At 52.8% G+C, this 15,259-nt stretch overlaps 1 long non-coding RNA gene across 1 annotated transcript; it reads left to right on the top strand.

The window, feature by feature from the left end:
• The first annotated feature begins 206 nt into the window (after positions 1-206).
• Positions 207-5,715, top strand: LOC102884773. Its single transcript, XR_439301.3, has 3 exons — positions 207-1,334; positions 3,622-3,734; positions 4,144-5,715. It is a non-coding gene; the product is annotated as an uncharacterized LOC102884773 (long non-coding RNA).
• Positions 5,716-15,259: the final 9,544 nt, after the last annotated feature.

Here is a 15,259-nt window from a genome sequence, read left to right as displayed (position 1 = left end):
AGGCCCCCTCCTCCCGGGTCTGCGCTGGGCCGCGTTCCGCCGGGGGCAGGCGGTCGGTCGCCGGGGAGAGGGCCGAGAAGTCGTCTTCAGAAAGGCGGGGAGCCAGCTGACGCGGGAGGGGGTCCGGGGTCCCCCCCTGCGGTAGCAAAGGCTGTGGCTAGCCACTGGTGCAGTGTGTTTACGCCTCACCAGCTGTGACCTTGAGCGAATGTCACCCCTTCCAGCCTCACTTTATTCGTAGGTAAAATGGGGATGGAGAGGATTCCTGCCTTTTAAGTCAGCTGTGAGGATTACACAAAACAACGCATATAAAACCCTTAAAGGCGTGTGACACATATTGTGTCTTGAAAATTTTTAACCGGCGTCATTGATTTGAGATGGTCCTCTGTTGCACCAGTCACTGATTTCTGCTTCGTATGTCCTCAGTGTGAAGTCCTCTCTGCCCCTGATTACCAGCTCCTCCTCGAGGTGGGAGATCGGCCGGCTGGTCACTGTAGTCCCCAGTGCCCAGCACAGGACTGGCCCTCCGCGCTTGGTAATGTCCAAGGAATGGATCAAGCGCTAATTTCTCTGGCACCGACTTCGAGTGCCGTAGGTCAGAGGTCATAGGACCTGGTTTGGGTTCGGTTTAGCTTCAGCTGGAGGCCGCTGGGACAACTGGGCTTTGCTCTGTACTTCAAGAAATGCAGGGCTGAGGTCCCACAGCTTCACGTGGTAGACGGTTTTAGTGTCTCAGTTCTCCAGCCAAGCTTGGTGAGTTCTTTCTTCTGTCTAACTGAAGTCTCTCGTGCTGCATTTTAAGCTTCTGTCTCCAGTCTTCTTTGAGTGGACACAGATAAGCTAGTCCCTGTGCCCTTCGTCACCGCTCAGTCCGCCTCAGAGATGGCTCACGGACTCCTTGCTTCTCGCTCTGCCTCCTGGTCTGTTTTCCTGCCCCTCGCCCGGTGAATTTTGAATTCCAGAGACCACTCCATGGTGGAGCTGCAAATCTAGCTCTGTGCAGCATCTTTTCTCAACATGGCTGCATGAAGGTGGAGAAATAGTGGGCGATGGAGAAGGGGGATGAAGGGAGGGATTTGTAATGTGACACGGTTGTGGTCAGGGTCGCCTCCCCATGAATTTTTATTTTCCGTCTGAGTGGAACTCAGCCTCCTGTGTTCAGGTGGCATTGCGAAGGCCGTTGGGAGAGAGACCAACACCAGGAGCTCTTTCTATGGCTCTGGCCAGAACTTCTGAGGGTGCTGGTTCCATCCATCGTCCTGACCTGACATCGTCTTCCGTTGCAGAGTGATCATCACCATGCTGGTGGCCACCGCAGTCTGCTGCTACCTCTTGTAAGTACTGCTCTCCCCAGGGCGAAGTCAGTGGGTGCCTTGGTCCCCTCTTCCTCCTCCTCTCCCTCGCCTTGTTTCCCCCTCGATCCCCCCTCTCTCCCCGTAGTGACAGATTGAGTTCCTGAAAGGCTGAGTCTGTAAAACAGGAGAAGAGGTGGTTTGGAGTGTCAGAGCAATGAGTTGCAAGTCATGAACTCTGGGTTCTAGTTCTAAGTGTGTCACCTGGACAAGCTTTGTAATGTCTACAGGCTGCAGTTTCTTTATCTATGAAATGAGTGATTTGGGCCAGCTCAGTGCTTTTGGTGCCTGACTGGGCATTAGAGTCACCTGGAAAGACTGTGAAACATAGTTTTCGGGGCTCCACCCTCGACCCACTAAATCACAGTGCTCAAAATCTACACTTGGAAAAATCCGTGTTTTTAGTGCATGTCCCTGGGTGGTGGTGATGCAGCCAGCTTAGAACTGCCAGATGGGCAGTTTCTGAACTTGGCAGAGGGATTCTGGGGACATAGAACAGCATTCCGGGGAATGTGAGACCTTGGCCAGTGTACGAGGGAACCAACATCCAGATGGTCTCTTACTAAAACTGCCATTCCCGATAGCCCCTCCCCCTTTACGAAAAAGATATCCCACCCCTCCATCCGTCCCCAATCCCATGTTATGCTGCGGCGTGTTTAAATCATCCTGGCCGCCAAACTGAGGAGTAAGTCTACATTGCGGTTTTGAGAGAGGCCTTGCTCATGATCACTCAAGCCCAGTTAGGACTATATGGCTTCCCATTTTCTTGAGTCTCATATGCTATTTTTATGAGTTAAGCTTGGCATAGTTCGGGTGATTTGAATTCAGAACAGTTAAAATAGGACATGTAATGTGATGAGATGCTGATTCTTTAAAAGGTAACAAATTCTTTTGAAAGTAACTGAAATATTTTTTTAGGACTGTCCAATTTTTCAAATACATAGGATGAAACCCACATTTAAAAAATATACATGACCGATTTCAGATTTGGTGCTCGTTATGTAGTTAAAACCTGTTTTATCTATTTAGATCATGAGCTATTTATTCTTATTAGTCAATTCTCTTGTTTCACTTTATATAATGGTTAATATTTCTACCCCTGTTAGAGACCCCCCTCAAATAAAGCTCGTTCAAAGTAATGATGACTTTTAGATGTTAGCTTAAATACAAATGGTGACATTCAGTTTTTCAGAATTTCCCCTGAACAGAGCATCTCTATAGAAGGCACTTTCTCTATGCTATTTCTTGGTCCTTTGGGGCTTAACAGATGACCTCATGTGTCTGAGAAGGGCCCCTGAGTGGCTATAGTTTGGTGGCTCAGAGACAGGACATAGAGGGTGGTGGCTGAGAACGTGGAGCATAGGCAGGATGCGGGTGACAACAAACACCAAATCAACATGTGGGAAGGAGACGGTACACACAGGCAGAAAGCGGGGGTAACTTAAGAAAATGCCATGCCTGGAAATTATATTTACCAAACAGACTCGGGGTAAGGCTGATGATAAGCAGGCAACGGTTTGTGACAGCTTCCGGGTGTCAGGCACGTGACTGGCGGCTGTGAGGGTTCAGAGGTGAAGAGCTGGATCCTTCCCACGAAACCAGACACGTCACCATTGGTTCCGTCACTTGAGGCACGCAAGGCCGTGCGCCTTCGGGGTCTTCGGGGCCTGCTTTTGTGGGCAAATGAAGTGACGGCACCGGGCCTGGTGCCACCACCGCTGCCGCCACTCGTGCAGCGTTCCAGTGGTCTTCGGAGAGCTTACCGACCTGAGGGACAGGCCCTGTCCCCAGCAGGCCTGGGGAGTGGGGCACTCAGGTCATCAGCTCCTCGTATTAGGGTAGTTCCTTCATCTTGCTCCTAAAAGGGGTTGACTCGGACGTGTCTTCCATCTGCCCAGCCTTGCCCTGCTACCAGGTGCTGACGGGGGAGGCCCACGCCAGGGACGTGTCAGGGCACAGCCGGGAGGCGCTCCCAACGTGCCCCAGGAGGCTGTCTCACCTCCGTCCCAGGTCCAGCCCCAGCCCCAACTCAAGGATCTTATAAATCTACAGAACATCAGATCAGACCAAACCTCAGCCCAAACCCACAAACCCCAGACTCAGCCCATTTGCCGGCTGGAGCATGGATGGTTCTGTGGGCCCCTCACTTTGGAACACAGCCTCCCGGGTCAGCTGTGTCAGTCATGTGACCACAGGCCTGGAGTGAGGCGTGCCACCTGGTAGCTTCCTGCTGGGTCCGAGCTCATCCCGTCTGTGCTGTCCCTGGCAGCTGGCTCATCACCATCCTGGCTCAGCTGAACCCCCTGTTCGGGCCACAGCTGAAGAACGAGACCATCTGGTACGTGCGCTTCCTGTGGGAGTGACCACTGCCGCCTCGACCAGGTACCAGGGAGCCGGGGCCCGCGGCTGGGGAGAGGGCCTGGTGTGGAGGACGAGGAGAGCAGGGCCGTTGTACGAGTTTGGATTCGGATATTCATGTATTCGGCCAAAAAAATAAATAAATAAGTGCTGAGTATCTACCCGCTGCATGCCCGGTGCTGTGCTGGTCACAAGGGACCGACGGAAGACCAGGGTCCTCAAGGTGCTTCCCCGAGGTGTGTCGGAGCCAGAGAGGGCGGCGGGGCATGTAGGGTCTGACGTGAGAGAGGGTGGCCTGGGGCCCAGGAGCAGTGAGATGCTAACTGGGCACAGTGACAGCTGAGATAAGAAAGTGGCCAGGGCAGTCAGGAGGGGGTGGGAGGGGGCGTCTCCATAGCAAGGAGGTGACCCTTTCATGTGATGCGCTTTTCAGGTGCCCAGCTCTCTGGATGACCTCGGCTCTGTCCCTGACGACTCCTTTGTCCCCACCCCCACAGCTGTGTCCTGGTCCCCCCATGTTCCCTTCGCCAGGGCCCGCCTGGTTCCCGGAGGTACCCCCTTTCCCAACCAGCCCGGGCCCTGAGCTCAGAGTCAGGTTGGAGCGGGAGAGATCCCACCCTCACGCTCCCCCTGTCCCCTGGCCGGGAGCTGCCTCTGCCAGTGGGGCAGCCCAAGGAAGGCCGGGTGTCCTGCGGAGAAGGTCAGTGGCCTAGGAGGCGCCTGGGCCCCGTCCTCCTGGTGACCCCAGGAAGCGCCCCTTCCTCCGTGAGGTGGAGGGGCTCCTCCGGGGGGTCAAAGGCCTTTCTCGAAATTCTTCTCTAATTTGTGACACATTTAGATGTGAAACTTCTGAAAATGGTGAATTAATAGAAAAACATTCACACACACAAAAAACAAGAGCAACTTAGTAACGTGGGTCAAGATTGAGACTTACATGTTTAGCGTCCTTCACAGTTATAAAGTCACATAAAGTGTCCTGTTTAGAAAGTCGTACCTCCTCAGATTCTCCTGTTCCACTTTCGTCCCCTACCCGCCCCCCTGCCCCGTGAATAAGCTCCCTGTCCCTGTCCCTGCCCCTGCGCCAGGCCTGAGCTCTGCCTCATTCAGCCGCAGGAGGTGGATTAGGGAGCCTATCACAGCAGTGTCTAGGTCACCTGGAGCTGGGGAGGATTCAGAGGGACAGGTGTAGGTGAGGTTTGGGTGGCACTGTGGGCTCCTAAGGCCAGCACCACCCCTGTCTGCCCGGAGCTGGCTGGGACGGTGAGGGGTGGGGGAGTGCCTGGCCTTACAAGGGCCGGGAGGCAGACCGTGCAGGCAGGGGTGCAGGCAAGGACCTGAGGGATGATCCTGGGACCCCCAGCTGCTGCCCTGACTTCTCCCGCAAGAGTTGAGGCTGAGACCTCAGTCGCTTGCCCTCAGTCCCAGAGCTACTGCTACATTGCCTCCCCCTCCCACTTGGTTGGCATCATTTTTGGACCAGCGGTAGCATTTCATGCATCTCGCCCAGATTTCTTGGTCCTGGGTCAGCCTGTTGCTCAGAGCTCAGGTTGGGGCCTCCCTCTGACACCCCGCCCGCCCCTGTTTCAACTTCCTGTCCTGACCTCTGCAGCCTCCTGGAGTGGAGTGTCGAGTGTGGGTTATACAGAAAAAACGACCCATGTCTAGTGACTCGTGAGTGGCAGGACATTACCGTTTGGTGGCAAAGCCCGGGCTGAGGCCAGGTTTGCTGGCTGCCTCCCCCTGCCTCCCATTTCCTCAGGGCGGGGGATTGGATGGCAAGAAAGGGGACCGATGGCTGCTTGGAGCTGCAGCTCTGGTATGTGGACCCAGAGCTGCATTTTCCTGAGACCTGAGGGATGTCCCGCTGTCCTGGATTCTGCCCGGAAGCAGGCCTGGCAGGAGGATGGAGGCTGGTGCACGTGGACATTCGATCTCCTGTCGTCTGTGCCCCTGACTGCAGAACGAACAGCTCCTGGGCTGTGCAATAAAGCAGGTCGCCAACCTCTCCCGAGTGTGGCCCGCATCATTTCTGAATATCTGAGGGCCCGGAATCTGCCCACTCCGCACCTGGCGTGGGCGATGACCGCTTCCTACGTGAGGCAGAGGGACAGTGAACAGAAGGAACTGGCTCCCCAAGGCCAGAGAGGAGCCAAAAGAAGTTTGGGGACAGGGAGGTGCATGGAGGGACCAGGCCCCTGAGGGCCTGAGCATGGTTTGCAGCTCCAGAGGCAGAGCTGAGAGCCCAGCATAGAGTGCTGGAGGACCCCGAGGCCAGGGGCGGGGTGCAGAGTGAGAAGAGCCTGGATGAAGCCCTGGGGCAAAGACTGGTACTCGCAGGTGGGCAGGGGGAGACCAGCACGGAGGGCACGCGAGGCCGAGGCAGGAGGGGCCTCTGAGCCTCAGATCAGGTCCCGAACTGGAGGAAGTGTGATTCGGGAGCAGGGCGCGGTCCTGGCATCATCGATCCCGTGTGAAATCAAGGAGGAGGGCGTGAGGAAGACAAGCAGCAGCCCAGGGGGACCCCTGCACCCTCTGAAAGACCTAGAGAGCCGGAACGAAACAAGGGGATCTTGGGTCTGTTTTCCCAGGTCCCTGCAGGTCAGGCCCTGGGCCTGGGGGACACAGCCTTGCAGCTTTATGAAAGCAGGCCCCGCCTCCTGGGCCACCTGCTCCCCCAGCTGGTTCCCCCCTGGTGCCTCAGGCCTGGGAGCCTGTGGATCAGTGGCCCAGGCCCAGGGAGGGGGTTGGGGGGTGTCTCACAGATGATTGCCTCCAGTGCTGGGACCCCTGCCCTGGGCTGTCGGCTTTCTGTCTGTGTTGGCCTAAGCTCCCTCTCATCCTCCTGAGATGTGGGTGTCTGTCCCTGAGTTCTCCCCGCATCACCCAGGGAGGTGGGGTCCTGGGCAGTGCCCCCTGCTCAAGCTGGCCGCTCCCTCCCCAGTGCCTGTCGCCTGTCTCCTGGGCGGCATTTAAGGAGCAAGGACAGGGGCCGAGAGTTTGGGTCCGTCGAGTTCCTGCCAGGATCTGGTGCCCACCCACTCTGAGAGGGCGCGTTCCCGCTGGAGCTTCCCCCACGGGGCCCTGCGGGGTGAGCGGGTTTCCTCAAAGATGAACACGGCGGCCGTCAAAGCCGCGAAACCAGCGTTTACTCTGTGCAACCAACAGTGGGGCGGTCTGAGTGTCACCTTCCGATTTGCTGGGGTGACTCGGTTGTTTAAAGGAAGAACGAGGGAGCAGGAGAGGCGAGTGGGGCCCAGACAGCCAGGAAAGTGGAAAAGCACAAAGGGTCGGTCAGTGTGGGTGCAACTAGGCCAGCTGTGTCGCCCGCAGAGACTGGGGGACAGGGGCGGGCCTTCCCGGTTTCAGGGGAACAGTTTCAGGTCCTTAAACATTTCTGGGTTGCAGGAGGTACATGCGTATGTATCTCAAAGGGACAGAGGAAGGATTCACAATCATAAGCCTTTTTATTTTATTTTATTTTTTTAGTGAATGCTCTAGAAAGGGCGGAGGGGCAGGGGCTCAGCGGACTGTGGTCAGGTATTGACTGGAACGGACAGGAAGTTCTTCGGACACCCCAGAGCTTTCTCAGGCGGGAACTCAGCAGGGCTGGGCTGTCCCCGGGACGCGGCCTTGGGCCCTGCTCGGTCGCCCGTCTTAGTGCAGGTTGGTTTTCTACAGCACTGTCATGTGCTGAGTTCTTCAGTAGTTCTCAGTTTCGACTGTCAGCTTCTGACACAGACGCTCAGAGAACCTACACGAAGAGAAGATCCCTAAATACAGGAAATGGCCCCATGTAGGATCCCCCTGCACCATACCTAGTGGCAGAGCGGAAGCGGCATGGAGACCCTCCAGAAACCTGACAAGCCCATGGAGAAGGCAAAGGCCACAAAGTAAACTAGGCTGCGCACACACAGGGTGGCCACCAGAGGGCAGCACCCGTCCGCGGGCTGGAAACCCAGAGAGACCAGTTTGGGTAACTCCACCAGGGGAGCATAGCACTGATGGTAGAGGTCATGGCTGTAAGAGCGTGGCTGGAGCAGGGGCGGTTCTCTAGGCGATTCCATAGCCCAGGTGAAATGTCCTTCAAGGATGAGTAACAACAACCAACACACTGATGCTCACTGAGCAGTTATCGGGTGCCCAGCACGGCTTGGGGAAACCGAAGGGCCGAGAGCCAAGGCTGCCTTGCCGACTTGGTGCCGCGATGCCAGGCTTCCCAACAATCGACTGTGAGTCTCCCCACCCTAACATCCTGCGAGATCTGGCACGTTACAGTCTAGAACAGGGACACCCACCAGCCCAGATTCTCAATGGGGAGGGGAAGTATATGCATCTGTGTTTATAGACCTTGGGGTTTCCAGCAGTGAGGTCAGTTGACAGCCACCACGGTTTGGCTTGACGTGTAACACCAGAAAAGCGAGGGCAGGTGACCAAAGTCTACGCTGACTCAGCCCATGCTGCATGTTAACGAACCTGCATGAAAATCACTCAGAACCAAACAAACTCATGGAATGCTGGAACCGAAGCCAGGCTGATTATGACAGAATGTCTGGGGATGGAGTAAGAACCCCAGACTTTTAAATGTTCTCTGGGGAGCTAAGTCCTCCCAATCCAACATTGAAAACCAATTCTCTAAAATCTTGACCTCTAAAGTGATTGATAAAATTTAATCAGTTTATCAACCCAGAGCCCCTGGGAAACCTTGATGGAAGCTGGTATCCTGGGGGCCAGGTGCCCTGTGAGCTTTTCCCAGCAGGACTGGAGTGTCTGACCGGGAGACCACGCTTGGGGAGATGGAAGCACGCAAGCTTTGGGGGATTATTGGTGTCTGAGCGGACTCTAATCCCAGCGCCATGTGGCTCCAGCAATAAGCTGGTGACTCACTGGGGGCCAGGTGAGGGAGGGAGCTCTGACGTGGCACTGAGCCCAGTAGAACCTAGAGCTCATGCAGGCATCTTCCCTGAAAAGAGGCTATGGGTATAGTTGGGATGGATATTTTTCAGAAACCCTCAGGACCCCCATCTCAGCTCCCTAACCTCATCGTGGCAGCACAGCTTTCCCTCCCTACTGAAAAGGTCAGCCTTTTGTGCCCTGACAATGACCTGGGAGACACTAGGGTGCTGGTTCCCTCCACCTGCCCATCCCGTGTCTCACACAACAGGCTGTAACCTTAATCAGTTGTGAGACCAAGTGCAACAGCCGTGCCCTTGGTCTGAAGCAATTGATTCAGCAAACATACGTGTCTCTTTTTTCTTTCCGCCCAGCCTCCCTGAAGCCGTTTACCTTTCCTGAGCAGCTCAGCTCATTTTCTACGCTGAGAGGGCAGGAATCCAGCCCTGGGCTGCCTGGGGTCAAATTCCAGCTCCACGGAGTAGCAGTTGAATGAAAATTACTTAATCTTTCTGAGCTTCGGTTTTATTGCTTAGTTGGTATAATCATAGCGCCTGCCTCGTAGAGGTTGTAAGAGCTGAGAGAATGGATTAAAATGGCTGGCTCGTCAATAAATGCCGGCTATTAATCATATTATTTTTACATATTAACTCTCTAGTTGTAGGTCGCATTTTCTTCTGCCAGAATCTCAGCTTCTTTTGCCTTTTCTTGTTCCCATCACGGACATCATGCTGGTCCACCTTTGTGGAAAAGGAAGTGGCAGGCACCCCGAGTGCTTTGATATGGGCCATGGGACCTGGGAAATAAGTGCCACAAAAAATCCCCGGGAACTGTTTATGTATCTATGAATGTAATGTCCTCTTTAAAAACAGTACTGCTTTTGGGAGGGTCGGGGAGAAGGAATGGGTTCTAGAATAGATATGCTGATTCTAAAGTTCTCGGGGGAAAAACAGACACATGAGAAATAATCAGGACATTTCTGAAAAAGCAGAGAGACAATAGCATGTTGTGTCCTTTCAAAAGTGGATATGCGAACAGCTAACGGATACAGAAAAGATGCCCAGTATTGAAGGAATTAGATATAAGAGAAAGATGTTGCACATTTCCATACTAATTTCTTGTTAGCATTAAAAACAATTTATTGTAGTTTTGGTATAGTTTGTACGGTCCTGTGAAATAAATTACAAAAGGTACAAACGAGTTTACAGTGAAAAGTCCCTTCTTTGACCCCCTCTACCACCCAGTTCCTTCCCAAGGTGCCGTTACAGTTCTTGTCTGTCTTTCTAGAGAGGTTCTGTGCATGTAGAAGCAAACACATTAACGAATCATTTCTCCAAGAAGACGTAACAATTCTTAACATGTATGGGCCTAACAAGAAAGCATCAAAACATGTGAGGCAAAAACAGATAGAACTGCAAAGGAAAATGGGTATATTCACTGGATAGTTGGAGACTTCAACATCCCCCTCTCGGAAACAGAAGCAAACACATACATTCTCACGTGTATTTATATGTACATATGTTCTTTCCTTTTCAAAACACAAAACCGACACTGTTTTCTACTTTTTTTTTTTTTTGCACTGGATAATATATCTTGAAAAATCAGTTCATATTAGCATGCTGATTCTTTATTTTAAAAAATATATTAATAATATTTCATCATATGGATTATCATGATTTAATACACTGGCCTTGTCTTTAGACCTCTTATTCCGTTCCGTTAATCTGGTCCTCGATACACCGCACAAGTGCACAATGTTTCAACTGTAGTAGCTTTACTTATATTTTTATATGTCGTAGAGTTTGTTCTTACCTACTCCTAACCATTACTATTCTTCGTCTGAATTTTTCTAGCTATTCTTGCTTATTTTTCCTTCTGAACTTTAGAATCACCTAGTTTGTTCTAAAAAGTTCTTATTGGGATGTAATTAAATACACAGATTAATATTTTATACAGAACTAATATCTTTAAGATATTAAGTCTTCCTAACCCAAAACATGATATGCTTTTTTATTTGTTTAGGTATTCTTTTTGTAGTCCTCAGTGTTTAGAGGTTTATTTTTTTCACATGGATTTTGTACATTTCTTGTTAAGCTTTTTCCATGATGTTTAATCTTTATTGCTAGCAAAACCGAATATTTCCTTCTCCTATATTTTCTAAATGGTCGTTTGATTTCTATATATTAATATTAAACCCAGCCACCTTACTGAATTATTTTGTTTATAATGGTTTTTTCAGTTTGTAATTTTGTGTCTCCTGGTTTTGCACCCCAGTGCCTCTGGGTTAACGCTGCAAAGAGACCAGCTCTGTGTCCATCATATAGGGACCCCATATATCAATACAACTTACAAATCATTTGTAGTTCCTCCTACCTCCTACTTTAACACGCTGTGTGACTGTATAATGGAGAAACCAATACCTCCATATCTGAGGTATGGAGAGAATCAAATAAGATTAAAAATAACTTTGATAAAGTGTAAGGATGTATACTTTTGATGAGGGGGGTCCTAGTTTTAGCCCGAGCTGAAGAATCGGACCAGCCTGTTGCTGATTTGCTTGGGTCCAGAGGAAGGGCGCTGGAAGGAGATGGAAAAAAGAGACGAACAGGGAATGCTCGAGGCTCGATGGTGCCCCTGGCCTAGACCCTTGAATTTGTCTCACTCTAGAGGTGGAAAGCAGCTCAAGGCAGCCTGCGAGACCAGAGCCAGGTGTTTTGGTGCCCAGGTGGGACCAATGGGGGAGAGAGAGAGGCCTTCTCTGCGTAGCGCAGAGACCAGAGCCGGGCGTTTTGGTGCCCAGGTGGGAACAACAGGGGAGAGAGAGAGGCCTTCTCTGCGTAGCGCACTGTGTGGTGCCTTTGGCCTGTGGACAGTTGTTTGGGGAGGCGGCAGAGCTCTGAGCATCGGCGGACTGCGGGAATTTGCCCCAGGAAACATCTTGAGGTGGGGATCCTGAAACTGAAGTGCTGGGTTGTGATAGCCTGCTGAAACGTGAAAGGGTTAAAGGATAATTAAAACCTGAAACTGGACAAGGAAGTCTATACCTTAGGCCTAGTTTCTGGAACCTCTAACTACATTCTGTTAATCATAAAACTTGTAACAATGAGCTCATACGCTAACTGCCAATTTTAGCCTGTGTAACCCTGTTTGCTTGCGTGGCATGAAACATAATCAACTGTATATAAGCTGAAAATTACTGTTTGGCCATCGCCCATGAGAATACTGGCTATTGCCCATGGGGACGTAGGCAATCACTCATAGGAACATAACATTCTAACAACAAGCTTTCTGCTTCTGTACTCCCCGCTTGCATACCTGACCAGTGAGTTGACAGGTAGTGAATAGGAGCGAAATAGACTTTTGTGTTTAAGATAGAATGAAGAATGGGATTTAGGGCTTAAAATCCTTGTATCTTGGCATGCTCCTTTGTACAGGACAGCTGCCGGCTAATAGACAGCCTTTGAGAGCATATTTGGTTTGGTCTATTCTATACAGGCCACAACAGGGTGAGACCTCAAGCCAGGAAAACCCTGATGTGTGGGTCACTAGCATTATTGTGGTCACTTCTGCCTACACGTGCGCACGAGACGCAGGTCGCATTTGGGCGGTCAGAATCCCGCCGCGGAGACAGCCCGAGACGGAAGGGGATTTGGGGATCGGTTAGGGTAGGAGGAAAACTAGTCCACTGCCCGCCGGGAACGCGTGTGACTGCATTCTTCAGGGCGACACCACTAACCAACACCATTATACAAGTTGCGAGGAGTAGGGGTAACAGAACAGAGCGCGACTTCCGGCGCAGAGGCGGAGCGATGCCATCACTTCCGGTCGCTGAGCTGACGCCCGCGCGTGCGCACTCGGTGCCGGCCGCGGGCTCGGGGAATGTACCAACCACGAGGCGGGGGTGGTCGCGGAGGCCCTCGGGCTCCTGGAAATAACTTCATGCGCGACCCAGAAGCCGAAGCCCCCCGAGGCTCTGCTGGGGCCTTGGCGCCTTCCAGCGGCCTTTGCAGCGGCGCTTACGTCCGCCCTTCGCAACCCGCAGCGGGCGCTCGGTTTGTGGCCGTGGCCTCCGCGCCCGGCTTCACGGCTTCACCAGCCAGGTCTCAGCGGACCGCCGGCCCCATCCCGGACCCCTCGCCTTAGGTAAGGCGGGGTCGGGGCATTGCGATCCCACTTCGCAGAGGTGGACGCTAAGGCTGGGGGGCGGAGGCCGCTTGCCCTGACCTGCTCCGCCCATTGGACAGGCCCCCTCCTAGGCTGGCCGCCCCTTCCACGCTCCTGAAACACGCCAGGCGGGGCCAGAATACGCCAGGTGAGGCCAGAATGTCCTGGACAGTGGCTCGCATCCATCACTTGCTCTGTTGTATACATTAACCCACCTAATCCTTAACAAGCCTTTGAGGTGGGTGCTATTAACCCTGTTGTATAGATGAGAAAAACCGCAATCACAGCTGGCGGGTAGCAGCCAGGATTTAAACCCAAGTAGACTGGCTCAGGTTCTCAATCCATTAGAGAAAGCAGCCTCGCCAAAGAGAGCAAAAGATTCTGTTTTCTGCTGGTGCGTGGTTTAAAACGGTTCTCATTTTAAGTCATTTCCGTGAAATGTGAATTCTAATGAGGCATGATTATCATTTAAAACATCTTTCTTAGAATTCGCAGGTAGCCAAATTTGCATGTGCGACAAAACCGAAAAATACATCATGATTTGCTATACTCTTCCTTCCACATAGTCCTCCCATCTTTCCATCTCCTCACAGGTGATGGGTGGGGGGATGAGAAGCCCAGGGCTTGGGGGCCTGGTAAGTGCTTTGAAATCCCTTGGGGTCTGGGGCACAGCTAGACACCCCTATATCCCCCTGCGCAGGAGGCGAGAGAGGAGGGGGCCGGTGGGACTGAGCAGAGTGAAAACTCAGAGAAAGGTCTAGCATAGTTATCAAATGCCCAGGCTGGGCGGAGCTTGGCACAAGGCCCTGAGGTGCGTTAGGCACCGGAGAAATGGGTAAGTGACCCCTTTTGGCCATGCACAGAAAAGGGCTGGTAATGTGGTCAGAAGAACGTCTAAGCCATGGAGCCCCCACTCAGGCAGGTGCTGAGGCACCTCCCATCCCAGGCCCGGCCAGTAGGTTGCTGCCTGTGTATGGCTTCCCCTTGGGAATCCGTCGGCTCCTGGGCATAAACTGCCTCAGTTCCTTCCCCTCCCCACACTCAGACTTTCCTGTCCCCACGGCCATCCTTCCTTCTTTGCTCTATCATAAAAAATAGGTTCTTTCTCATCACGGAGGATAAACGCGCCACCCACCTGTGCCCTGGGGCCCTTCCCTCAGGAGGCCCCTGCCATCAGTTCCTCACCTGTCTTTCCGCTGCACCTTTTCCATGTAAAGACATAGCCACGCCTTTTCCCTCCCATCCCAAAGCGTGACCCTCCCGTCCCCACCTCTGCCTCCCCCACTTCTCACTGCATAGCCCCAGGCGCCACCTTCTTCATCCACTATGTGACCCTTGACCCTGTTGTCCTTTCTGAAAAGTCTCTTGGCTTCCCTAACATCACTTTAGGTTTTTCTGTGTGTCCCCTTTTGCCTGCCCGGCATCTTTGAAGTCTGCCCATCCTCCACCCTCCCCACAGTATGAGCCCTGCCTGGCAACCACCCTCCACTCTCTTCTTCCTCTGGCGTTTTCCCTCAGTTTCTGCGGAAACTTTGGCGTGGGTCTGTATCTTTGGCTCAGACCTCTGTCCCCTGACCCGTGTATCTGTCACATTTACTCGTGATGATTTGTTCCAGAAGAACCTCAAAGTCAGTATATCCAAAACCTAACAGTATTGTAAATGGGATCGCTGGGGGGGCCCTCTGTATCCCTTCCCCGCCCTCCGCCTCTCAGCTCCACGTAACCTGCCTCCTGAGCAGCTTTCCAGACGGTCCGCCCCGCTCCAGTTGCCTGCTCCAGCCCTTCCTGCCTGCCCGCTGGGCCTGCCTCTGTGGCCCCACTGCGGTGTCCTTTCGAATGCGTCCTTGTGTTAGTTGTCCTCAAATGTATGTTCGTCATCTGTTGTGAGAAGTGTCACAAGTAGCTTCCTACTAATAATCAAAGTTCCTTGTTTGTGGATGACTTTCTCTTTAAATGTTATAGTTTCTGTCACTGAGATTCAGCGTTGGCTCTCCACAGCGTCAGCCTCGCTGTCATCCCGATGTGCTTCGGTGCAAGAGAAAGGTGGCATTCTTGTTGCCGCCAGAGTTTGCCCAGGATCCCAGATCTGTCCCGCAGTCTGTCAGGAGTTACGGGTCCTGAAGCAGCCGCCTAAGGCAAGCAACCCCTTACGACAGAGTCTAACTAAATTCCGTGGTCACAGACTCGATTCACATCTGGGTTGGCCTCCGCACACCTTCCGCCACTTGCCCTGCTCTGGACCATTAGCCCGTTCCCAGGGCGTCTTCTCGTCCTAGGCCCCGAGTGGCAGCCGAGCAGTTACCCTCCTGCATTCGTATCTTTGCTGACGACTCCTGGTAGCCATGTGATGAATTCTCGCTAAATGGTCGAGTAGATCAAGAGCATCTGCAGGATACAGGTCCGTGCTAATGGGACAGCGATGGGGAACAGAGGCCATCGACGTGACCCAGGCTGCAGCCCTAACACGCAGTTTCTTCCTTTTCTCTGCCATCATC

Source organism: Pteropus alecto, unplaced genomic scaffold, assembly GCF_000325575.1.
Source record: "Pteropus alecto unplaced genomic scaffold, ASM32557v1 scaffold48, whole genome shotgun sequence".
NCBI lineage: Eukaryota > Metazoa > Chordata > Mammalia > Chiroptera > Pteropodidae > Pteropus > Pteropus alecto.
Note: the sequence above shows the minus strand (reverse complement) of the source record. Positions and strands in the feature narration are given on the sequence as shown.